A 26,484-nucleotide genomic window follows, 5' to 3' on the forward strand; every position below is an offset into this window, starting at 1 on the left:
CGGAGGATTTATAACAGAGTAGCAATCACACACTTATTACATTGAATGTCTCAAGAGAGAACTTATTGAAATAAGTATGGCTTAAGGCCATCTAAATACAATAATAGTGGAAGGCTTGGAAGAATAAGCGAGTCCATCAACTCCAACGGCATCACTGAGTATAGAACCATGACCTAAGCACCTTACTCGTCATCTAAAAAGTCTGCAACATGAAACGTTGCAGCCCGAAAATGGGTCAGCACGTGGAATATGCTGGCAATGTAACACATAGAGGAAACATTATGGAACAAGCTATACTACATGCATATTTCGCTGGTGGAAAAGCTCTATGGTTACAGTTTTGCGTAAAGCCAATTTTTCCCTACTGCAAAGGAATAAATTCATCTAACTATCATGGTGGTTGTTAAACATTGAGAATGGTTGACAGCATTCTCAATCCCAATTAAAAGTACTCATTAATATCCCAACAATATTAATTAGAAGTAACAATGATGAGATTCATATGATATCCAAGTACTAGATACTCAAGATGTCCATAACCGGGGACACGGCTAACCATGATTAGTTTGTTACACTCTGCAGAGATTTGCGCACTTTTCGCCACATGACTCGATCGCCTCCGTTTGGTTTCTCGCACTACATGGTGTTTGAGAAACGGATGACCGAGACATAGTCTTTCAGAAGTGCTCGCACCTTACGTAAAGGGTAGACCGTACCAACCTACATCCCCTACATCTGCTAGTCCACCCTGTAAGAGTTCGCACGACTTAGTCAACTATGCTAGAGCCCATAATAGCATGTGGCTGCACACGGAAGTTTCTAGTTTGAATAATCTCATGATCCCTTTGAGCTTGGGTGGCGGTCCGAAGAAAAACAGGCAAGTCCTGGAAACCAGGTGCCTCAGTCCACCTAGATGTGTGTTTAAGTTGCCACCTTAAATAAACCATTAATTAACAAACTCACATCTGTCATGGATACACTCACCCAATCCACGTCTACTAGCATAGCATGGCATAATAAGCAAACGTAGAAGTAGCTCCCGGGGGTTTGAAAATAAACAGGTAATAGGTACTACCTCAACTACTTCCCATAACCCACAATTTAATTAGATCCTAATCATACAATGTTTGGGGATTAATCTAATGCATAAAACTGGGTATGAGAAAAGTATGATCAAAGTGTTACTTGCCTTGCTGAGGATCCGCGAAACCTAGAGACTCGAAGTAACAGGCGGCGCACTCCGGGTATTCTATCATAGACAAACAAACAAGCATACATTAAGTACTCATCTAATGCACAGGTAAAACTCGAATAAAAGATCTAACCAGAAAGTTCAACTTAAGAACTCCGGTTTGCAAAAAAAAATCAAATCAAACAAAGCAACGGAAATCAAACGGCGAAAGAAAACATCTTCGTTTTACTAATCTGGATCTAAGTCAACTTTTACAGAAGCAAAAACTTGTTTAAGTTGATTATTCCGAAAGAGGGTTTCAAGATGAAACTCCAGGCGCTTGAATCGCCTGATTCCGATAAATGAGCGAAAAGTTATACTAAAACGAAAATCGGATCAGGAATCGCGATCAGAAAAATCGCGGATTAAATCCGAGAAAAAGAAAAACGACGAACAGGTTAACGAACGAATGTTCGTTAACTAACCTAATCTGACGAACACGTTCGTTAAAGTGAACGAACGAGCGAATGCTTGCTATTTAACTGAACCGAAAAGAAAACCGATCTAATAAAATAAACCAAAAAAAACCGAAGAAAACCATTCGGTTTAAAAAAAACCGGCGGCACACAAAACGAGGCGGCGGTGTACCTCGGCGGCGGGGTCGGCAGGGTCGGCGGCGGCGGCGGTGGGGTCCGGCGGCGGCAGGCGGCGGCGGTGGCGGTGGGCGGCGGCGACGGATCTGGCGGCGGCGGGGGGGATCTAGGGTTAGGGTTTGGGGCGGGGTGTGGGCCAGCGGTGGGGCGCGGGTGGGCTCGGGCGGCGGCGGCTAACGGGCCTGGGGCTCGGGGCGGTGGCTATTTAAAGGCGCCCCCGGGCGGAGTCCCGCTCGGGCACGGCCCAAGGTCGGTTCGCGTTTTTTTTAAATAATGACGCGCAGAAAATCAAACAAAATAAATACTAAACAGACTCCAAAAATCCCGTAATAAATTTTCCCCGGCTTCTAAAATCAAGCCGGACAAGATGAACATTTATTTGGGGCCTAAATGCAATTTTGAAAAACACGCATTTTTCCTATATTCAAATAAAAAGGCCAAAAACTCCAAAATAAATCTTATTTGATTTTTTTATAAATCTTCATTATTTCTTTATTTTGGGAAAGTCATTTTATTCCCTCCCTGAAATTTTGGTAGTAGAAATAATTGAAGATAAAATAAATAAAATCAAATGATCCTATTTTCAAAATTTGAGAAAACTCAAATATAAAAATAACGAAATCCCCAACTCTCTCCATGGGTCCTTGAGTTGCGTAGAATTTCTAGGATCGAGCCAACAATGCAACAAAATATGCTATGCAATGATGATCTAAGTATAACATTCCAAATTGAAAATTTGGGATGTTACAAACCTACCCCCCTTAAGATGAATCTCGCCCTCGAGATTCGGGTTGGCTAGCAAATAGGTGAGTGTGAGCCTTGAGCAGATCATCCTCCCGCTCTCAGGTGGCTTCTTCCTCGGTGTGGTGGCTCCACTGAACTTTGCAAAACTTGATAACCTTACTGCGGGTAACTCGGCTGGCATATTCCAGAATCTTAACTGGTTTCTCTTCATAGGTCAAATCATCATTCAACTGAATTGCTTCCAGTGGCACTGTATCTCTCAGTGGTATATCAGCCATCTCTGCGTGACACTTCTTCAACTGAGAAACATGGAACACATCGTGAACACCTGACAATCCCTCGGGTAATTCCAACTTGTACGCTACTTCTCCCATGCGTTCCAAAACTTTGTATGGTCCCACAAAACGTGGCGCTAACTTTCCTTTAACTCCAAAACGCTTAACTCCTCGAAGCGGAGATACTCGAAGCTAAACTCTGTCTCCGACTTCATATTCTGTCTCCTTGCATTTTGAATCTGCATAGCTCTTCTGCCTTGACTGGGCTACCTTGAGCCTATCGCGAATCAACTTTACTTTCTGCTCAGACTCCTTAATTAAATCTGGTCCAAACAACTGGCGGTCTCCAAATTCATCCCACAACAACGGGGTTCTGCACCTCCTTCCGTACAAGGCTTCGAAAGGGGCCATTTTCAAACTGGATTGATAATTGTTGTTGTAAGAAAACTCCGCATATGGCAAGTTGTCATCCCAACTTGATCCATAATCCAAGGCACAAGCTCTAAGCATATCCTCCAAAATCTGATTGACTCTCTCGGTCTGTCGATCTGTCTGTGGGTGGAAAGCTGTGGTAAACTCAAGCCTGGTTCCCAATGTTTCGTGCAACTGTTTCCAGAACTTTGAGGTGAATTGGGTTCCTCTATCTGATACGATACTCCTCGGAACTCCATGCAAACATACAATCCTTGTCATGTATATCTTAGCCAATTTGGCACTGCTGTAGGTGGTCTTTACTGGAATGAAATGAGCTACCTTCGTCAAACGATCGACTACAACCCAAATCGAGTCATAGACTGAACGGGTCCTAGGCAATCCCGTGATGAAATCCATACCTAATTTATCCCACTTCCATTAAGTTATAGGCAATAGCTGTAACAATCCTGCTGGCTTCTGATGTTCTGCCTTCACCCTCTGACATACATCACAAACTGCTACATACTCTGCAATATCCTTCTTCATTCCGGTCCACCAGAAAGTTTCCTTCAAATCTAAATACATCTTGGTATTTCCTGGGTGAATCGAATATGGTCAATCATGTGCCTCTTGCAAAATCAACTTCCGAATCTTCGGATCACTTGGCACGTAAACGCGGTCCTCAAACCATAAGGTATCGTGCTCATCCTCACGAAATCCTTTAGCTTTTCCCTTGCTCATCCTTTCCTTAATGGAAGCAACTTCCTTATCTGTCTTTTGAGCTTCTCTGATTTTATCCATCAAAGTGGACTGAATCTCCAATGCTGCTACAAAGCCTCTCGGAACTATTTCCAAATATAGCTCCTTGAATTCCTCTGCTAATTCTTTTGGCAAACCTCTGGTCATTAGGGTGTTGACATGGCTCTTGCGGCTCAATGCGTCTGCTACAACGTTAGCCTTTCCGGGATGATAATGCAACCTCATATCATAATCTCTAATAAGTTCCAACCATCTCCTCTGTCTGAGGTTTAATTCCTTCTACGTGAAAATGTACTTCAAACTCTTGTGATCCGTGTACACCTCACAATGATTCCTAATGAGGAAATGTCTCCATGTTTTCAAAGAGTGCACTACGGCTGCTAACTCCAAATCATGAGTAGCATAATTCATCTCATGAGGCTTAAGTTGTCGTGAGGCATACGAAACAACTCTTCCCTCCTACATAAGCACTGCTCCAAGTCCTCGACATGAAGCGTCGCAATACACTTCATAATCCTTGGTCTGATCTGGCAGAATTAATACCGGTGAGGTAACCAAACATTTCTTCAATTCTTGGAAACTAGCCTCACACTCCTTAGTCCGAATGAACTTGGTGTCCTTCTTCAACAATTCTGTCATAGGCTTCGCAATCTTCGAGAAATTTTCAATAAATCTCTGGTAGTATCCTGCGAGTCCAAGAAAACTCCTGATCTCTCCAACTGTTGTTGGTGCTTCCCAGTTTGTCATAGTGGCAACTTTAGTGGGGTCTACTGCTATACCTTCTCCGGATATAACATGTCCGAGGAATCCAACTTCCTTCAGCCAAAACTCACACTTGCTAAACTTGGCATATACCTGATGTTCTATGAGCTTCTCGAGTACCAAACGCAAGTGCTCCTTACGTTCCTCTTCATTCTTCGAGTAAACCAAAATATCATCAATGAACACCACGACGAACTTATCCAAAAACTCCATAAATACCTTGTTCATCATGTTCATAAAATAGGCTGGGGTGTTAGTCAGACCAAATGACATAACGGTATACTCATACAACCCGTACCTGGTGGTAAAAGCTGTCTTAGGTATATCCTGCTCTCGAATCTTCAACTGATGGTACCCTGATCGCAAATCGATCTTGGAAAACACCTTAGCTCCTTGCAACCGATCAAACATATCGTTGATCATCGATAGTGGGTACTTGTTCTTGATTGTTACTTCATTCAATCCGCGATAATCCACAACCATTCTTAATGATCCATCCTTCTTCTTCACTAAGAGTACTGGCGATCCCCAAGGCGAAGAACTTGGGCGAATAAAACCTTTGTCCAACAACTCCTTAATCTGCTTCTTAATTTCCTCCAAATCTTGGGCTGGCATCCTGTACGGTCTCTTGGATATCGGCCGAGTGCCTGGTAGTAGTTCAATTAAGAACTCAATGTCTCTCTTCGGTGGCATGCCTGGCAACTCTTTTGGAAATACATTGGGGAAATCCCTTACCACTGGTACTTCCTCCTGCACAACTCCTGATAAGGAATTTACATGTGCTCTTCTCGGCTCATGCCGTGATACATACTTGATTCTCCTTACTTCAGGGGTGGTAAGCAAAATCACCTTACTGGCGCAATCTATATTCCCTCCATACTTCGATAACCAATCTATGCCTAATATCACATCCAAACCTTGCGATTCCAGAACTATTAGGTCCGAGGGAAATACATGGTGTCCAATCCTTAATGGCAGTCGATCACACCATATACTAGCCAACTGTCCGTCCTCCTTGGCGTAAGTTGCGAAACTCACGCTTCTTCATGGCCATAGCTCCTGCCGAAACATGGGCAGTACGGAAATCTTGCTGAAACTGATTCCATGTGACAGTGTCTACAGGGTAGGTGGCTGTAAAATTCTCCTACCATGCTGTTGCGGGTCCGTCAAGCTGATGTGCGGCAAACTTCACCTTTTCTCCATCTGTACATCCTGTAGTGGTCAATTCCCTCCCTATCTTACGGAGCCAATCATCTGCTACTATCGGCTCGGTGCTACTGGAAAACACCGGCGGATTCAGCCTTAAGAAACGTTTTAGATGGTCAACAGGTGGTGGTGGTGGTGGGTTGTTGTTGTTGTTGCCTTGGTTCTGTACCAATGTTTGAATCAAGGCATTCTGCTACTGAATCAACTGAGTGATCTCTGGCAGGACAACAAATTTAGGGTCGCGTCTCTGAGGCATCTGAGGGTTTTAAAGAGGAGAGGAGAGTTAAGAATAGAATGAGGTCTAGTGAGATAACACTACCCATATGCACATGAGACAAAAGCACACAATATCACTCCAATCAATTCAAACAAGGGCATACAATGGTCTAACTATCGTTACAAAAGTGCTTGGACTAAAACTAATTAAATGGTGGAAATTTCTACTGCTGTTATGGTGGTCAACTAGAAAAATTGCTCTGATGAAGATTCCATGATATCTGCTCTAGCTTCATCAACATAGTCATCATCACTATCGTCGGGATCCGAGTCGGTGTCGTCGATGATGATATAATTATCTAGACAAGTAGGTTCATCCTCTTCTCCTCTGGGTGCTGAACCTCCCATGAATACTCCAATCTTCTCCTTAAGGTCGCCGTTCTGTCTTACTAGAGCGACGATTTCTTCCATATAGTCTTTACGTGTAGCCTTGAGTTCCTCTTCTACCTCCTTGATCTTAGTCATAGCCTTCTGCAGATCTTCCATATCTGCGCACATCTGATTCTCCTGGCGTCGGATGTGTTGGTTTAATTCATGGATATAAGCTGCAATTGAGCGGTCCTTCCTGGTGTTGATCATCTCCCAATGCTCATCTCGGCGCCCACAAATCTGATAGATAGTATTCTTGAGGTCATTGTGGTAAACTTCTCCAATTCGTCCCATGGCGATGTGAGCTGCCATGCTCTTTCCTAGGCCCCATGTTGGTGTATCAAAAGTAAACTCTATGGGCTCCGTGACTGGTGCAAATGTCCTTCCTGGAATGTAGACTTGAATCATCCAGCGCTCCTCTTCGGGTAAAGTGGCGTTGAAGGTCCCGGTGAAGCTTGGTACTCCTATGTTCAGGTATCTAGTGACTTCCTTCAAGTGATATCCAAAGGTGAGTTTTCATCCGGTTGTGTGAACTTGATCCTTGCATCCGCCATCCTAAAGAATAGAAAAGATGAGGAGTCACAAATGAGAAGAAAGAGTAGTGATCTAGGGCTTTAGCTTAGTGGCCGTATCCTACAGTCAGCGTGTGCTCTGATACCACCTTTGTAGTGACCAGACCTCAAACAGTCTGATCTCTATGTTCAGTGTAATACCTGGATCAGTAATGCTGACACCACACAGTACTCGGAGGATTTATAACAGAGTAGCAATCACACACTTATTACATCGAATGTCTCAAGAGAGAACTTATTGAAATAAGTATGGCTTAAGGCCATCTAAATACGATAACAGCGGAAGGCTTGGAAGAATAAGCGAGTCCATCAACTCCAACGGCATCACTGAGTATAGAACCACGACCTAAGCACCTTACTCGTCATCTGAAAAGTCTGCAACATGAAACGTTGCGGCCCAAAAACGGGTCAGCACATGGAATATGCTGGCAATGTAACACACAGAGGAAACAAGATGGAATAAGCTATACTACATGTATATTTGGCTGGTGGAAAAGCTCTATGATTACAGTTTTGCGTAAAGCCAATTTTTCCCTACTGCAAAGGAATAAATTCATTTAACTATCATGGTGGTTGTTAAACATTGAGAATGGTTGACAGCATTCTCAAACCCAATTAAAAGTACTCATTAATATCCCAACAATATTAATTGGAAGTAACAATGATGAGATTCATATGATATCCAAGTACTAGATACTCAAGATGTGCATAACCAGGGACACGGCTAACCATGATTAGTTTGTTACACTCTGTAGAGGTTTGCGCACTTTTCCCCACATGACTCGATCGCCTCCGTTTGGTTTCTCGCACTACATGGTGTTTGAGAAACGGATGGCCGAGACATAGTCTTTCAGAAGCGCTCGCACCTTACGTAAAGGGTAGACTGTACCAATCTACATCCCCTACATCTGCTTGTCCACCCTGTAAGAGTTCGCACGACTTAGTCAACTATGCTAGAGCACATAATAGCATGTGGCTGCACGCGGAAGTTTCTAGTTTGAATAATCTCATGATCCCTTTGAGCCTGGGTGGCGGTCCAAAGAAAAACAGGCAAGTCCTGGAAACCAGGTGCCTCAATCCACTCAGATGTGTGTTTAAGTTGCCAACTTAAATAAATCATTAATTAACAAACTCACATCTGTCATGGATACACTCACCCAATCCACGTCTACTAGCATAGCATGGCATAATAAGCAAACGTAGAAGTAACTCCCAGGGGTTTGAAAATAAAACAGGTAATAGGTACTACCTCAACTACTTCCCATAACCCATAATTTAATTATATCCTAATCATGCAATGTTTGGGGATTGATCTAATGCATAAAAACTGGGTATGAGAAAAGTATGATCAAAGTGTTACTTGCCTTGCTGATGATCCACGAAACCTACTGACTCGAAGTAACAAGCAGCGCACTCTGGGTATTCTATCGCAGACAAACAAACAAGCATACATTAAGTACTCATCTAATGCACAAGTAAAACTCGAATAAAAGATCTAACCAAAAAGTTCAACTTAAGAACTCCGGTTTGCAAAAAAAAAGAATCAAATCAAACAAAGTAACGGAAATCAAACGATGAAAGAAAACAACTTCGTTTCACTAATCTAGATCTAAGTCAATTTTTACAGAAGCAAAAACTTGTTTAAGTTGATTATTCTGAAAGAGGGTTTCGAGATGAAACTCCAAGCGCTTGAATCGCCTGATTCCGATAAACGAGCGAAAAGTTATACTAAAACAAAAATTGAATCAGGAATCGCAATCAGAAAAATCGTGGATTAAATCCAAGAAAAAGAAAAACGACGAATAGGTTAACGAACGAACGTTTGTTAACTAACCTAATCTGACGAACACGTTCATTAAAGCGAACGAACGATCAAACGCTCGCTATTTAACCGAACTGAAAAGAAAACCGATCTGATAAAATAAAGTGAAAAAAACCAAAGAAAACCGTTCGGTTTTAAAAAATAACCGGCGGCACGCAAAACGAGGTGGCAGCGAACCTCGGCGGCGGGGTCGGTGGGGTCGGCGGCCGCGGGGGGGGGGGGGGTCCGGCGGCGGCTTCGGCGGTGGCAGGCGACGGCGGCGGCGGTGGGCGGCGGCGGCGCGGATCTAGGGTTAGGGTTTGGGGCGGGGTGGGCCGGCGGCGGGGCGCGGGTGGGCTCGGGCGGCGGCGGCTGATGGGCCTGGGGCTCGGGGCGGCGGCTATTTAAAGGAGCCCTCGGGCGGAGTCCCGCTCGGGCATGGCCCAAAGTCGGTTCGCGTTTTTTTAAAATAATTACGCGCAGAAAATCAAACGAAAGAAATACTAAACGGACTCCAAAAATCACAAAATAAATTTTCCCCGGCTGCTAAAATCAAGCCGGACAAGATGAACATTTATTTGGGGCCTAAATGCAATTTTGAGAAACGCGCCTTTTTCCTAAATTCAAATAAAAAGGCGAAAAACTCCAAAATAAATCTTATTTGATTTTTTTATTAAATCTTCATTATTTCTTTATTTTGGGAAAGTCATTTTATTCCCTCTCTGAAATTTTGGTAGTAGAAATAATTGAAGATAAAATAAATAAAATCAAATGATACTATTTTCAAAATTTGAGAAAACTCAAATATGAAAATAACGAAATCCCCAACTCTCTCCGTGGGTCCTTGAGTTGCGTAGAATTTCTAGGATCGAGCCAACGATGCAACAAAATATGCTATGCAATGATGATCTAAGTATAACATTCTAAATTGAAAATTTGGGATGTTACAGCAAGTCTAACAACTACTCTGTGCATGCATGCAAATCAATGCCGTCGTCATTGTGTTTTCACGAGGACGACCATGCGTGATCTTCGAGGGGGAATTAAGTTGGAGATGCATTGGTTAGCTCATTTGGCCTTCCATAGATGGTAAAATGAAAATTGGAGTTAGGCTTTATATAGATGGGAGGAGGGAGTAAGATATATTGTACGATGAAGATATATTGAATGATGAATCGTTTTTGTGTGTATAAACTTGGTCTAAGTTGAGAAGGTTTGACCCGAGAAAAAGCTAATAGGCGAAGTAAATAAACACATAGGTATACATACACAATTTATGTTAGGCACTCCAATAATACATCCACTACACATTCACGCATCTCACATCTTTCTCTCGCTCTGTCTGGCAAACCAACTAAGCCTTGTCCTAAAAACAAAAGTCCTAAAAAGACCAATTAAGCAAACCTCCCAGCATATCGCGCGGGAACAGACCCGGTCGCGCCATTTTAGTCGGGATTACCGGATTACTAGTAGTAGTATCAATGGATTGCGCGATGCACCAAGTTTAAAAGGAAAAGGGCGGTACACTCATAGCACGTCTGTCGCGGTCGCATTGCACCCATTACACGGTCGGTCCTGCACACGGCTCACGCAGACGGAACGCGCTTCAGCTTGCCTCTTCACTGACACATGGGACCGCATTTGGAGAAACCGACCATGCGCCAAACTCCCCAGCCCACCGCGTGAAAACACCCCCAAAACCCCCCCCCCCCCCCCCAAATCCCAAATTCAACTGCCCTTCGGCCAACTAGCCAATAATATTCCCCAAACCGCCCTCCTCCTGCCCCCACTCCATTCGCTCTGCCAAAGATGCCCTCCCTGCCTCCTCAATACGTGTGTGCCGTGGTTCATCAAGGGGACGCACAACGATCTTCTCCCTTCCATGGTACGCTCTCATAGACTGTCGTCCTCTAGTCGCGGTGCCACTGCTGGCGACTTTCTTGTGGAGACGCACGTTGGTTAGCTTCGCCCATGGTATGCACATTCTAGACCGAGGCTCCGTGCATGTTAGAGTAGTGCTGAATGTTAGCTGATAAACGCTGTTAATCTCACTATTTGCAAAAATAGTCTACAGTCAATATGATCTGCTTAAGAAGCTTCCTTTCCCTATTATGCACTCAGTCTGCTTAGCTGAGATGGCATGCCACGCCCGATTAGTTTCTAAAATATCCTGCCATATATTTATTATGAAGTAGATTTCCATGGTCTGGTAGCCAATCTGTTAGGTGAAATAGCTCGACACCATTTTATACTGGATCTTTGTTGCTGAGATGGCCTTTGATGCCTGTGTGCTCGGCCTCGTTGACTGCTGAAATAGGCTGCCATAATTTAGCACTCAAATCTGTTTGCTGAATTAGCTTTACATATATTTCGCTACTTAGATCTGCTTTCCAAATATCTTGCCATAGCTTTAGACATCGACCTAGGTATTTTTTTTTTCTGGACTTCATAAGAAAGCTTATATGTTTTTCCTGTAATATCTAGTAGAAGAACTAATTTGTATGTCTAATAGATGGACATGACTTGGATAACTTCTGCTCGATGATTCTCTGTTGCATATGTCGAGGGGGTTGAAAATTTCATGAAACTTATTAGAGCTGAGTATAGTGGTCCAAAATCAGATGTGCTCTTCCCGTGTAGCATTTGTATGTATTCAGTTATAAGACCCCAGGCAACAATGCAAAATCATCTACACTTGTACGGGATGTTAGTCACATATACTAGGTCGGTTCATCATGGTGAAGCTGTGAACGTCAATGTTACTGACTATGTGGAAGCAGCAGATCACCATCTTGATCTGCCTGATGCTCAGGTGGAAGAGGAGGAGGAGGTGGTGGTGGTGGCGAAGCCAGTGAGTTTGACCAACATTGAAACAATGCTACTAAATGCTCGCGCATTTTGTGAACTTTCACCTGTAGAAGAAAAAACAACGGGCCTGCATGTTCGAACAATGCAACATGGCAGTCACCCCAGGAAATAAGCTATCATTATTCTCAGCTATGGTCACCTTTCTTCAGGTGAAGACATATGAGCGGATGATCAACACATCATTCGATGTGATGTTGGCTGCTTTCTGCAAATCTTTTCCAGATGCGTCTGAGCTGCCACACACCTACAATAAAATGAATAATTTCCTTTGTGCAATTGGAATTGGATATGATATGATCCACGTTTGTAAGCATAACTGTGTTCTGTTCTAGAAGGATTATGCCAACTTAAGTGAATGCCCAAAATGCAAATCATCAAGATGGAAAGATGGCGATGCTGTGAAGACGATTCTCATAATGTTCTGAGACATTTTCCAATTATACCAAGATTGCAGAGGTTGTTTCATGAGGCTGAAACAAGAGAGGATGTACTGTGGCATTCTAGGAACCAGGAGTACAGAGAACAGAATGTAATGAGCTATCCATCCCATGGTAGTGACTGGAAAAGCTTCAACTAGAAACACGAAAAGTTTGTTGCTGACCCGAGAAACATTAGAGTTGGCTTAGCTACAAATGGATTTAACCCATCCGGCCACCAGAGCGCCACATATAGCATGTGACCTGTGCTTTTTATCCCTTACATCATGCCACCAAATGTCCGCACCAAAGAATCAAACTACATGATGGCCTTGCTCATCCCAGGTCCAAAAAGTCCTAGAAAGGATTTTGATTTATTCATGGAGCCTCTTGTGGAGGAACTTCAACAGCTATGGAGGGGTGTTCTCACTCGAGACCTATATAGAAGCCCATTAGCTGATTTCTTTCTACGTGTTGTTATAATTTGGTGCATCCATGATTATTCATCTATGGGAATTATGTCCGGGCGAATGACACATGGTTACAATGTTGGGTATCAGAAAGGATTTGCATGTTGAAGATGAAGGTGCACCATGGGATGTGGCACCAGTTGTGTACGTCTTGGACAAGGTAAAAAGAAAATAATTCTACAAGGTCCTATCATGTGTGAGATTCCCACATGGATTTGCTTCAAACCCTGAAAGGAGAGTCAGTGCAGATAGAAACACTACAAAAGAATACACTTCCGTGATGATATGTGTTTTTCACAGTAGGTCACGTTTTCTGTCATGCATGTACATCCATGACGATTTTATGACAGAATCAAGATGCTCATACATGTACTGTTGTAGAAGTGTTCCATGACATTCCCAAAATTATCATCACGGAAGTGTCCACTTCCATGACGATAAATCGCGCGTCATAGAAGTGCTTTCGTCAAGGGTGACCGACACGTGGTATCCACCATAACGGGATGCCGTTAAGCTATCAGGTCCGGTTTTGGATCCGATAACCCGCTAACAGCCATGACTAATGTCGATTTTCCACGTGTAAAATTCTCATTGGTCGACGGAACCATTTGTCAGCTCCGCGTTGGCACAAGTGTCACTCATCTAATGGGTGAGATGCGCCTATGATATGTTGACACATGGACAGGCCCAAAAGTTGCCCATAAATATTAAATGGGCCGACCCAACTAAATGCCCACAAGATTTTGCAGACCATAATGGGCCGGCCCAGCTAAAGGCCCACAAGATTTCAATGACCATAATGGGTCAGCCCAGCTAAAGGCCCACAAGATTTTGAGGACCATAATGGGCCGGCCCAGCTAAAGGCCCACGAGATTTCGCCGACCATAATGGGCCGGCCCAGCTAAAGGCCCGCAAGATTTTGAGGACACTAGTGGGCTGGCCCATTAATAGGCTGCCATGTTTTGGGCCAAATGCCGGCCCATATTTGATCCGACCCATTAACAACCTGCCAAATTCCGGGCCTAATAAAGGCCCATATGAGGTCCGGCCTGTTAAAAGCCTACAACGTTCAGGGCCAAACTACGGCCTAGATCAGATCCGGCCCTTTAAGAGGCTTTGGGATAAATTATGGCACATATCAGATTTGGCCCGTCAACTGGATGCTATGCTTTTGGGCCCACTTGCTAAAGGCCCACTTAGTAGTTCGACCTGATATTAGTTTCGGCCTATTAAAGGCCCGTTTAACATTTTGGCCCTATATTTATTTCGGCATGTTAAAAGCCCGTCATATAGTTGGGCCTAACTATGGCCCGGTTTGCATACGACCTGCTCACAACAGAGACAGTGCCTGTTAACGGCCCATGATGTGATTGGCACAATCATGGGCCGGGGCTATTTCGGCCTGCTGCCGGCCTGTGAGCTGTTCGGCACATTTCTGGCCCAACCTACTTTTCAGCCTCCTAAAAGCCCATTGAGCTTTCTTGCGAAAATAGTGCCGTCGGTTTACTCGGGCTATTAAAGGCCCGAATCTACTAGTGGTCCAGTTTACATTTAGGCCTGTTAACGGACCAAGATGACGAGGCCCATGATGCGGATCATACATAGTGATTTGCATGACGGCTCGATTATGTATCATAATTTTACGTTGGCCGGTTTACTTCGAAGACATGATATATAAACAGTAAAATAACTGCACCATCATGATTAAGAAAAACCTAGACTATACAATAAAGAAATTATGGCATATTACATCCACTGGGCATCAAAGTTCGCCACTATAACAAGCATACATCAGATTACATACACTGGGCATCAAAGATCACCACTAGTGCAAATAAACACGATGACAAAATAATAGACAAAACCAACAGCACTTCAATAGAGTTCAAGAAAGGTTAGCCTTCTCGGGAGCTGCAGCGCAAGCAGCTAAGCAAGCTGTTGAGTCTGCACTTGTTTGACACTTATATCCTCCTCACTCTGAAAGATAAACAAGCAGACAGATGGCAGGTTTTGCACATATAAGTATCAGTGCTGACAATTCATCACATTTCTTACGGACAAATAAACTGCCATGGTTTAAAATAGCATTAACACAATATGGTATTGTTTAGGTCAACACATGGCAGGAAACGACATTGTGAAGGAGTTCGCAGCTTCATGACACCACTAGATTACAGATCGAGAACTCATAAGTAAATGGTTAGTGTGTTGTAAATTTATCCCATTTCAGATTGGCAAATAAAGAGACGGTTTAAATAATAGTTTAATGATATGGCATTATTCATAGTTAAGACATTGCAAAATATGACATTGTGCTGTAGTGGGTAGGTTCACCACACCACTAGATTACGGATCAAGGACAGAAGCATACATCCAGTGCAAAAGAAGATCACTTGCTCTGTATAGTTTAATTTATATGGTATGAAGAAGGAACTTGGTTGTACAACTAAAAACTTAAATTGAGAAGGACAAACTTTTGTTTATGAACTACATAATAAACTTTAAAGATGCAATTTGATGCAAACACCAAAAATAAACAACTGTTGCAGTCATGCCTAACCAAATATACACAACAAAGTTTGAAGGCTTGAGAAGGACAAACTTACATTATTGGTGAAGTCAGGCTCTATAAATCCCTTGTCCATGCTGATGGGGGGGGGAATTCAAGAAGTTTACCACAAAATCTTCTTCATAAGCATTGCCTTTATTCTACATTTTGTTAAGAGTAAATATAGATGTGATAATATAAGAAACAATGGATAATATTTAAGATAAGATGAAGAGTGATGCTACATAACCAAGTAGCTATACATGTAAGTACAGCGATACACGCAAAAGGAATAGCCAAGAGCAATGCAGATCTAAACTTCTTCAGTACCATCGGTGTTATCCAACCTTATGGTAAGAGTAAATATAGATTTGATGTGTAGAAAATGGAGGGCAAAGGAAAATAAGTTGCAGAGTGATGGTACATGATCAACTACTAGTCAATATAAGTACACTGATAAAGGACATCAGGTACTTAAAAGAACAATGCAGAGCTAAAAAAGCTCATTGGCATTGGATATATTCTACACTAAAGTAACCATTCATACAGATCAGATAATTTGGAGTGAACAATTGATAAGCAAGCTATCATGCATACTGTTGTCACATAATGAACCAGGTATGTATGCAAGTAAAGTGATACAGTACAACAGGTACTAACAAGAGCAAAGCAGTGGGCAGCATATTTGCGATATCCTATCATTCTTTTCAAACCGGAGTTCTTCTTTGAGCAGATTTCCTGCAAAAAAAGATCCGTAAGGCACATGCGGAAAAGTAGAAGTTCAAATTGTCAGGTGATATCATAGACAGTACCTCATCCTGGGAATGAGACTAGTGCATAACAAGGTTTTTCCATTCAATGTCTTCTAAATTTAGCACAGGAGACTTCACCCAAAATTCGTTTATACATTTGCCATCAAAGTGTGATTTCCTCAGGTAACACAGAAACTTCTGCTACAATGCTTCCTTGAAAATCGCATGCAAGATTTTCTCGTCTACTTACAACAATTTAATGACCTCGCCTACTTACAACAATTTAATGTAAATCATAGATGTCTTCAATCAGCAGAAAACAGGAAAATAATCACCATGGATAGTAGCACTTACACGTAAGTGGGACAGGAGGATGTGAAAATGGTGTTTGTCTTCCCTATAATCTTCCCATGATGGGAATATATGCACATAGTTCCTAAAAACATTGAAAGCATTGTCTTTTAAACTGGGAATAATTGGAATGGGGTTCCAATCTGCAGGAATTGGCCGTCTCAGCAGTTGGGATAGGTCTTCGGCCGGTGGACTTGCTATACTTTTTGCTGGAGTGGGATTTTTCTGTGGTACGGCTGGTGCTATGGCAACTAAAATCGGCATACCTTTTGCTGGAGTGCAGGTCCTGGGTGATGGGGCTAGTGGTGTGGCCAGTGAAGTATGGGTATAGTCTGTTGGAGTCGGTCCTACGTTTTGTGTCACTGGTTGTACAACCAATATAAGTGGGGTGATGTCTGATTTCTCCGGTACCACCATGTTTTTCAAGGACTTTGCCGTTGCTCCTTCAGGTTCCGCAATCACCCTCTTCCTTTTTGATGTCTAATGCAGAAGAACAACATTTGAGTGGAAAAACAAGATAGGATGACAGATGGAATATGTATTGATAATGGATGGGCATGTCATATCAACATATATGATGAGTAAACTAAGCAGATGGCGGTGCAACAAAGTAGAAGAAATGCAAGACAACATATGCAAGATACGTGCAATGAATAAAACCTTGCCAAATTAGAACAGGCACCTTGATGGGTGAACAGGACAGGCCATCTGCCTTTGTTGGTGGGAAACGAAACCTATGGGATCACAAGAATCCCTACTAAGGTTGCGGGGCGCTGGGTTGTGAGGAGAGCAGGATCAGCAGTCAGTACGAGCACGCGACTCGTTTACCCAGGTTCAGGCCGCAGGGATGCGTAACACCCTAGTCCTGCTTTGATGTGAGTATTTTTGTTCTTGAGGTTCTTGAACTAGATACAATGGGCGTAACTTGTCCAAAAGTCTGAATCCTTCTCCTGGATGCCTCGGGCCTCCTTTTATAGACATGGGGATTGCCACAGTGGCACACAGGAGGTGCCATCGGGGTACTGTGATTAAGCCTATCCCTTGCCATTACAGGACAAAGTGCATTTATTGTGCCCCTGACGTGTCCCCTCCACTTTACCGCCGCTTTGCCCTGCTTTGACACGCGCCTGGGCTAGCGAGGCGGTTAGCGCCATGTAGGCTGGTAGGCTATTGAGCTGGCGCGGTGGTAGGGCCTTCATGAAGATTTGCATGCCACCACGTAGGCATGCACTGAGTTGGTTGAGAAGCCTTGTGCCGACACGCAGGTGCCTGCCCAGCTGGTGGGCTGGCAGCTGCATGGGGGTAGTGGCTGAAACCTGGTGGGTGCGGGCCTGGCCGTGGCCTCGCGAATGTCCTCGGCAAGGGCCCTGCCGGGGACCCGACAAGGGTCTTGCCATGGTGTTGCGACTGTCCCCGGCAAGGATCTTGCCGGGGGTCTTGTGGGTTCCCTCAGCGAGTGTCTAGCCGGGGTTCGTCGTCTTTTACTTTCCAGATTTGAAGTGTTCCTTGTCTTCACAAAGATCTACATGCCATCATGGAGGCGCCTCCCGAGCCTTGGTCCCAACGCGGTTGGTAGTGCTGGAGGAACTGGGGCTCAAGGGTGGCGCACCCTGCTGGCGTTAGGTAGGCTGCCCCGGCAAGGTCCTTGCCGGACCGTGGGGGTTGCCTCGGGATGGGTCTTGCCGGGGTAAACCACCTCACCTTGTTGCTCTTCATGCCTCTGTCTTGACGTTGCTTGGGTCATCTTGTGGCTCTGATTTCCTATCTCGGCCCTGCTTAAGTGTGGTTGTGGGCGCGACTCTGACTGCCCGTGCACAAATAAGGGGTACAAAAGAGCGCCCCTATTTTGGTACACGGAGAGGAGCCCCCGGGCCTGGGCCACACATAGGCGCGACACATTGTTGGGCTAGGCCCAAAACGGTGCGCGGGCAGGCGGGGCGGTTTTTACAGCGGTAACTTCCCGTCCGCTGCGCTACCTATCAGGACCGGATTTTCGGGACATCAATTTCCCAGAAAATGGCCCTTGTGCTCACCAGCCCCAGGATTACTGTTAGCTGATGAGGCACCAACTTGATACAAAAACTCCAAGCAAAGTACATAATGAGTAGTACAAGACCATTCTGGCCTATCAGTACAACAAATGGTTTCTAGTGGTTGATGGCAGAAGCGGTTTGTGGATCATCAGCGTCTATGGGACTCCATTTCCCACAGGAACAGCTGACCTGGATAACTCCTATCTTCGCGAGGCTTCTATCATCATTGCATAGGTTCCGAGGCTATCATCGCAACACTCCTCTCCAAGCAAGAAATCTGGCCAAGACAATAGCCAGGGACAAGCCAGTGAGTACTTTGAATGTACTCGCAAACATTATGAATATGCTCTGAAATATTCTATGATCACAACGTCGGTCATATAATAAAATCCCTGATGCATGCAAGCAGGTTATTTATATACAACATGAATATGCAATAACAGAGTAGTAATAAAATGCACCGATCGGGTGTCTAAAGCGACGCCTCGAAAGGATAGTAAATAACGAGCATGCCTCAGTCGGGCGTCTGAGCGACACCACATAAAGGGCTTATAAAGTAAATAAATAACAGCATGCCACAGTCGGGCGTCTGTGCGACAACACATAAAGGGCTTATAAAGTAAATAATTAACAAGCAGGCCACAGTCGGGCGTCTCAGCGACACCACATAAAGGGCTTATAAGAAAATAAATAATAGTGAATATCCAGGAGGTAGAACCTTCCCAGCGATACTCAATAATTCATATAATATAAAGGGTTAGTCCATAATAATAATAACCATAATCATCATGAGTCGCAAGCCATTATCCATGTTCTGTTTTTAGCAGTTTTTCCTCCAAAGACCGACACTAAGACCGACACTTGGCCCATCCCAGACTGTAGTCCTTAACCATGGACACGGCTATTTGAATAGATATAATCTCTGCAGAGGGTGTACTCTTTACCCACGAGTAACAGATTCCTTTAGTCCATCGGGACTAATTCCATCTACGGTCTTTTAATTGAAAACACACCTGACCCGCAGACACCAGCTTAACTTACCGGTGTCTGGAATCACCCACGACACCTGTCAAGCAAAACTCTAAGTGGGCAGGTTACAACCTCGATTATCATGGGATCAAATTTACACCGCGCCCTACGAAGGGGTGCCCCCCTCTTGGTCCCAATCGGAAACACCCATGCCCCCGGACTAGGTGGCATGCCTACCGGCTGCAGTCGGTATCTTCCACCATGGCCTCTCTGTACGGTGTGTGCTAGAAAGGGGTTGACAACTTACTAAACCGTACCCTACCTGCTGCAGGGACAAGTGGTAGTACGAAACAAGTATGGGGTCTACTGGAACAAGACTCGATCTATGGTCGACTCAGGAGGTTTAAGTATTCCCTGCATGATTAGCATAACAGATATATTTCATCCAACAAACAGAATCACCACTCATCATACCCCATCATGCCATACCGGACACACTCGTCTCGACGAGGAACTAGGGGCAAGCTCAGGTCTACCCAAGACAGAGACTTTCCCGGCTTTCTTCCGGTAGGCACGAAAGGCATACGAGGATGATCACTATCACAAGCATGTCCAATTTTCAGCAGCAAAGACTCTTGTTTATGCACTCATGCGTATGATTGAATCATTACATAAAATATCAAATGCTCCGTGTTAAAGTGGTGTGGTAACCGTATCAAACAACACACAAAAATATTATGCCAGGGTTCAGAATGCTTGCGTTCAAGTTGTGGGGAGGCAGGCTGCATTCCAAAACTTTTGAAAGTTTTCTTCTCTCTCCAAAAATCCTATTTAAAAATTTGAATTAATACATAGTTTCAAAACAGTAAAAATATGTTGTCTGAATTTTTTCAAATAAATCTGAAAATAAACTAGATAAAATTTGAGGGAGGTAGGAAAAAGAATCAACTCATTTGGAGTTATATTTAAAAAGTTATGGCCAGTCAAAGTTTAGTCAAATTTCTATTTTAAATAAAACAGAAAAAGAAAAAGAAAACAAAAAAACATTTCAAATAGGAGAACACGTAGGAGACGTACTCTGGGATTACGCCTCAACTTAAAACAGCGCGGGCCAGCTCGGGGTCACTGATAGTGGGTCCAGGGGGCCCACTGGTCAGGTTTGACCAGTCGCCTTTGCCCCCTCCTCCTCTGTCCGAGCAGAGGCGGGGCTCCGGCGATCAACGCCGGCGAACGGCGGCTCCTCGTGGGATCCCGAGGGCAGGGATGGATCCGCCAATCTAGGGCGGTCCTCCCGGTGGTTGAGGGGGTGGCGGGGATGGGGGGAGTCGCCGCTGGCGAGCTTCGCGGCGGACGGTGGCTTCGGGAGATTTGGGGCTTCGCGCTATGGTGGCTCCCGAGCGAGTTTGAGATGTTGGATGGCTCCGCGAGATCGAGGTTAGTCGTGTGGTGGTGCTGGATGGACGGGGGAGGCTCTTGGTGCGACTAGCGGGACCGGAACGTGGCGGCGGCCGGACTGGCCGGAGACGAGGAAGAAGAGCTTCCCTGGTCGATTGCCGGCTATGGAGTGCTAGGTGGGGTGGCTTGAGGTCGCCTGAGGGACGGGACGAACTCGGGGCTCCTTATATAGGCGTTCGAGGTCGGTTCCGACGGTGGCCATGGATAAGAATGGCGAACCGCCGTTCTGAAGCCAGGGGCACGTGGCGATGGTTGCCGGGGTATGGCAGGGTGAGCGGATGATCTTGAGCTGCTCCAGGGGCGAGCTGGCGCGCTGGTGTGGCTCGGGCGGTGCCGTCCATGGCAAGGACTGCTGCGGCCGCCTGCTTGCTGCCATGGCTGACCTAAGGGCGACACTGTAGGGCGCCAGGGGGGCTTGGATGGTTCTGGCGAGCGGATGAGGACGGGCGTGGCTCTACGGGCGAGCAAAGGCCAGGGGCGCGGGGCGAGCGAACGCGGTGGCTCGGTTGCACGCGCGCATGCAAAACGTGCGCTCTGGGCACGCCCAAAGCACGCACGCCAGGCGTTCGGCAAAATGCTAGGGCATGTTAGAGAGCTCGAATGATGCTGGTAGTAAACATGCCTAGGTTAGTGGTAGATAGGAGTTTAGTGGACATGGTGGTTAGGCAAAGCAAGCAGGTCCAGTGTGCAAACTAAAAGCTAAGCCAAATTTGCTCATGCACACAAGGTGCTTGACAAAATGCCAAGGGCATCTAGAGAACTCTTGGGATGGCCAAAAACTCCAGACTAGTGTCTCTTTAGATGAAAAAGAGGGCGGCAAGGTTAGTTTGGCAAAAACAGAAACTTCCTAGTGGAAGTTTTTGAGAAAACCATTTCTGGACAGAAAATAAAGGCTATCATTGCATGCACCAAATATACTGCAATGGGTCCACTCTCCTGGACTTAAGGGTTTTGCAGGGTGGTTAATAAGCAGGAGAAAGATCATGGGCATTAGAGCGACAAAAATTAGAGTTGATGTAGAAAAAGCCAATCTGGACCAGAGAGCAAAAGAGTATGTTTTGCTCAAAATTTTCAAATAACACCAGTAGATTTTTGCATAAAGTTGAATAATATACTCCTACCAACATCCCCTAAATTTGGTGGAAGTTTTAAAGAAATATTTAAATAGGTTGTACTCCAAAAGTACAACTGGACCAGATTTGAAAACTTGGGGTAAATCTCAAAATCTCCAAATGACTAAAGGATATTTTTGCATAAAAGTGATTTAGGGACATCATATGTCATCCCCACATTTTGGTGGGATTTTTAAATGAATTTATCAAAGGGTTGTAGTGCAAATGGGACCCTGAATCTTATGAAAAATCATTTTTAGAGAAATAGAGCTCAGGGAAAATAATTATATAAATAATTTCACCGATAAAAGAAATGTTCCAATAGAGGGTACACAAGCCCAATAATATTTTTGGAAAGTTTTCACTTAGGGCAAAAACTCCACAATACCAAAGAAAAGAAAGGTTCTGAAATCAAAGGATAATTCCAGAAAATAAAAATTTAATTTCCTGGCAAAATTTTAATAAACATATCATGGTTAAAATTTTTGGGGTGTTACAACACTACCCCCCTTAAGAAAAATCTTGTCCTCGAGATTTGCTAAGAGTTGTTTTTAAAAAATAATATTATTCCTATTAGCTGAAACCAGAAAGTTTACTCATAGCACAAACTTTGAGTCGTCGGGGTTGGTAGCTACGCCCGGGTTAAAAATGCAATCGCACACCAACATACTTATGCGTGGCTACTATTTAAAATAGGGGTGCACAAGCAAACAACATTTAAATATGGCGATACAGGATCACATAATTACAGGGCGGACATACTAAGCCTCGGTACTACCCGAGCGACTCAGTCTACCTCGTTAATATCTAAGCGTGCATGCCTTGTGGACGTCGAGGCTTCTCCACGGGTTTCACCGTCGGGATTTGCTGGAGGGGGTCGAGGGGCTGCATGGTCGGGGTAGCGATGATGACCATCCTGGGGATTGTTGGCCAGAATCCCGTTGGACCGTGTTCCAAAAAGGCAACAAAGCACTTCTAGGGACACCAACGCATTTTGGTCGATGGCTGGGGTTGTCCTCAGGGACTCGATCGGTTGTCCGAATAGCACGACTGGGTTGTCGGCGTCGGGCTCATCTTCTCTTCTTGCCGGGGCTCAGCGAACCAGTTCTCCACGAGCTGCGATCAGGTCAAGGGTGATTTGATCGAACAGTTCCTCTAGTGCACCTACATAGCGCACCAGATGCAACAACGCAGGATCCGTCTCGTGATCTCCGTTGGCAACCTGGGGTGGCCTACCATACCCGTCACGGCTGGGGTAGTAGTAGAACGAGCGATAGTTAACTCTGGGCGACAAGTGCCGAAGTTGAACTATAGCCTCTCGAGCAGCTAGTTGGATGGCTTGTGGCTCAAAGGAAGTTGTCCTTCCGGTGAACCTGGAGGGGCGTTCTGGCGATAGACCCCTACCATTGATGTGCACAATGGCCCAGAATTGACGGCTCTCACCGCTCATGGGCCCTTGGTACACAACATATTCTCGGGGCTCCTCTAATGCAAAGACACGACGGGTGAGGTTTGCTAGCATGGTCACAAAACCTCCAAGGTTGTTTGCCGTGGTTTCATTGTGCATGACGGGGCCAGGCATTGTGGCTCGGTTTGGGGAAGAGGTTGTGTTGTGCTGGGTTGAGGCTAGCCTGCTCTTTTTATAGAAAAAGGGAACGGAGTCTTCCTTCGCACGCTTGCGAATTAGACAATTTAGGTGTCGGCCACTGGCGCGTGATCGATAGGCTAGGCTAATAGGTTGGGCACTGACTGCCAAAAGATGTCGGGTCACTGTGTGGCTATCTTATATGAGAAGCTTGGACGGGGTTAGGTTAAGGTCTGGTGGGTTGGTTAACCTATGTTTTTCGACCTGGCTAAGATAGGATTAGCCAATGGTTAACTTGGCTCTGATACCAAGTTTGTCAGGAACGGATTTTTGGGACATCAATGTCCCAGAAAATGGCCCTTCTGCTCACCAGCCCCAGGATTACTGTTAGTTGATGAGGCACCAACTTGATACAGAAACTCCAAGCAAAGTACATAATGAGTAGTACAAGAACATTCTGGCCTATGAGTACAACAAATGGTTCTAGTGGTTGATGGCGGAAGCGGTTTGTGGATCATCGGCGTCTATGGGACTCCATTTCCCACAGGAACAGCTGGCCTGGATAACTCCTATCTTCGCGAGGCTGCTATCATCATTGCATAGGTTTCGGGGGTGTCATCGCAATGCTCCTCTCCAAGCAAGAAATCTGGCCAAGACAATAGCCAGGGACAAGCCAGTGAGTACTTTGCATGTACTCGCAAACATTATGAACACGGGTATAATATAACAAACGATAATCATGCTCTGAAATATTCTATGATCACAACGTCAGTCATATAATAAAATCCATGATGCATGCAAGCAAGTTATTTATATACAACATGAATATGCAATAACAGAGTAGTAATAAAATGCACCGATCGGGTGTTTGAAGCAACGCCTCGAAAGGATAGTAAATAACGAGCATGCCTCAGACGGGCGTCTGAGCGACACCACATAAAGGGCTTATAAAGTAAATAAATAACAGCATGCCACAGTCGGGCGTCTATGCGACACCACATAAAGGGCTTATAAAGTAAATAATTAACAAGCAGGACACAGTCGGGCGTCTCAGCGACACCACATAAAGGGCTTATATGAAAATAAATAATAGTGAATATCCAGGAGGTAGAACCATACCAGGGATACTAAATAATTCAAATAATATTATTTGTTAGTCCATAATAATAATAACCATAATCATCACGAGTCGCAAGCCATTATCCATGTTCAGTTTTTAGCAGTTTTTCCTCCGAAGACCGACACTAAGACCGACACTTGACCCATCCTAGACTGTAGTCCTTAACCATGGACACGGCTATTCGAATAGATATAATCTCTGTAGAGGGTGTACTCTTTACCCACGAGTAACAGATTCCTTTAGTCCATCGGGACTAATTCCGTCTATGGTGTTTTAATTGAAAACACACCTGACTCGCACACACCAGCTTAACTTACCGGTGTTTGGAATCACCCACGACACCTGTCAAGCAAAACTCTAAGTGTGGAGGCTACAACCTCGATTAGCATGGGATCAAATTTATACCGCTCGCTAATAAGGGGTGCCCCCCTCTCGGTCCCAACCGAAAACACCCATGCCCCCGGACCAGGTGGCATGCCTACCGGCTGCAGTCGGTATCTTCCACCATGGCCTCTCTGTACGGTGTGTGCTAGAAAGGGGTTGACAACTTACTAAACCGTACCCTACCTGCTGCAGGGACAAGTGGTAGTACGAAACAAGTATGGGGGTTACTGGAACAAGACTCGATCTATGGTCGACTCGGGAGGTTTAAGTATTCCCTGCATGATTAGCATAACAGATATATTTCATCCAACAGACAGAATCACCACTCATCATACCCCATAATGCCATACCGGACACACTCGTCTCCACGAGGAACTAGGGGCATTCTCAGGTCTACCCAAGACAGAGACTTTCCCGGCTTTCTTCCAGTAGGCACAAAAGGCATACGAGGATGATCACTATCACAAGCCTGTCCAATTTTCAGCAGCAAAGACTCTTCTTTATGCACTCATGCGTATAATTGAATCATTACATAAAATATCGAATGCTCCGTGTTAAAGTGGTGTGGTAACCGTATCAAACAACACATGAAAATATTATGCCAGGGTTCAGAATGCTTGCCTTCAAGTTGTGGGGAGGCAGGGTGCATTCCAAAACTTTTGAAAGTTTTCTTCTCTCTCCAAAAATCCTATTTAAAAATTTGAATTAATACATATAGTTTCAAAATAGTAAAAAAAGTTGTCTGGATTTTTTTCAAATAAATCTGAAAATAAACTAGACAAAATTTGAGAGAGGTAGGAAAAAGAATCAACTCATTTGGAGTTATATTTAAAAAGATATAGCCAGTCAAATTTATGTTTTAAATAAAACAAAAAAAAAGAAAAAGAAAACAAAAAAACGTTTCGAATAGGAGAGCACGTAGGAGACGTACTATGGGATTACGCCTCCACTTAAAACAACGCGGGTCTTCTCGGGGTCACTGACGGTGGGCCCAGGGGGCCCACTGGTCAGGTTTGACCCGTCGCCCCCACCCCCTCCTCTTCTGTCCGAGCAGAGGCGGGGCTCCGACGATCGACGCTGGTGAACGGCAGCTCCTCGCGAGATCCTGAGGGCAGGGATGGATCCGCCAGTCTAGGGCGGTCCTCAAGGTGGTCGAGGGGATGGCGGAGATGGGGGGGTCGCTGATGGCGAGCTTCGCGGTGGACAGTGGCCTCGGGAGATTTGGGGCTTCGCGCTACGGTGGCTCCCGAGCGAGTTTGAGGTGTTGGGTGGCTCCGAAAAATCGTGTGGTGGTGCTGGATGGACAAGGGAGGCTCTGGGTGCGACGAGCGGGACCGGAACGTGGCGTCGGCCGGACTGGCCGGAGACGAGGAAGAAGACCTTCCCTGGTCGATTGCCGGCTATGGGAGTGCTAGGTGG

The sequence above is a fragment of the Triticum aestivum genome, chromosome 4B (assembly GCF_018294505.1).
Source record: "Triticum aestivum cultivar Chinese Spring chromosome 4B, IWGSC CS RefSeq v2.1, whole genome shotgun sequence".
Taxonomy (NCBI): domain Eukaryota; kingdom Viridiplantae; phylum Streptophyta; class Magnoliopsida; order Poales; family Poaceae; genus Triticum; species Triticum aestivum.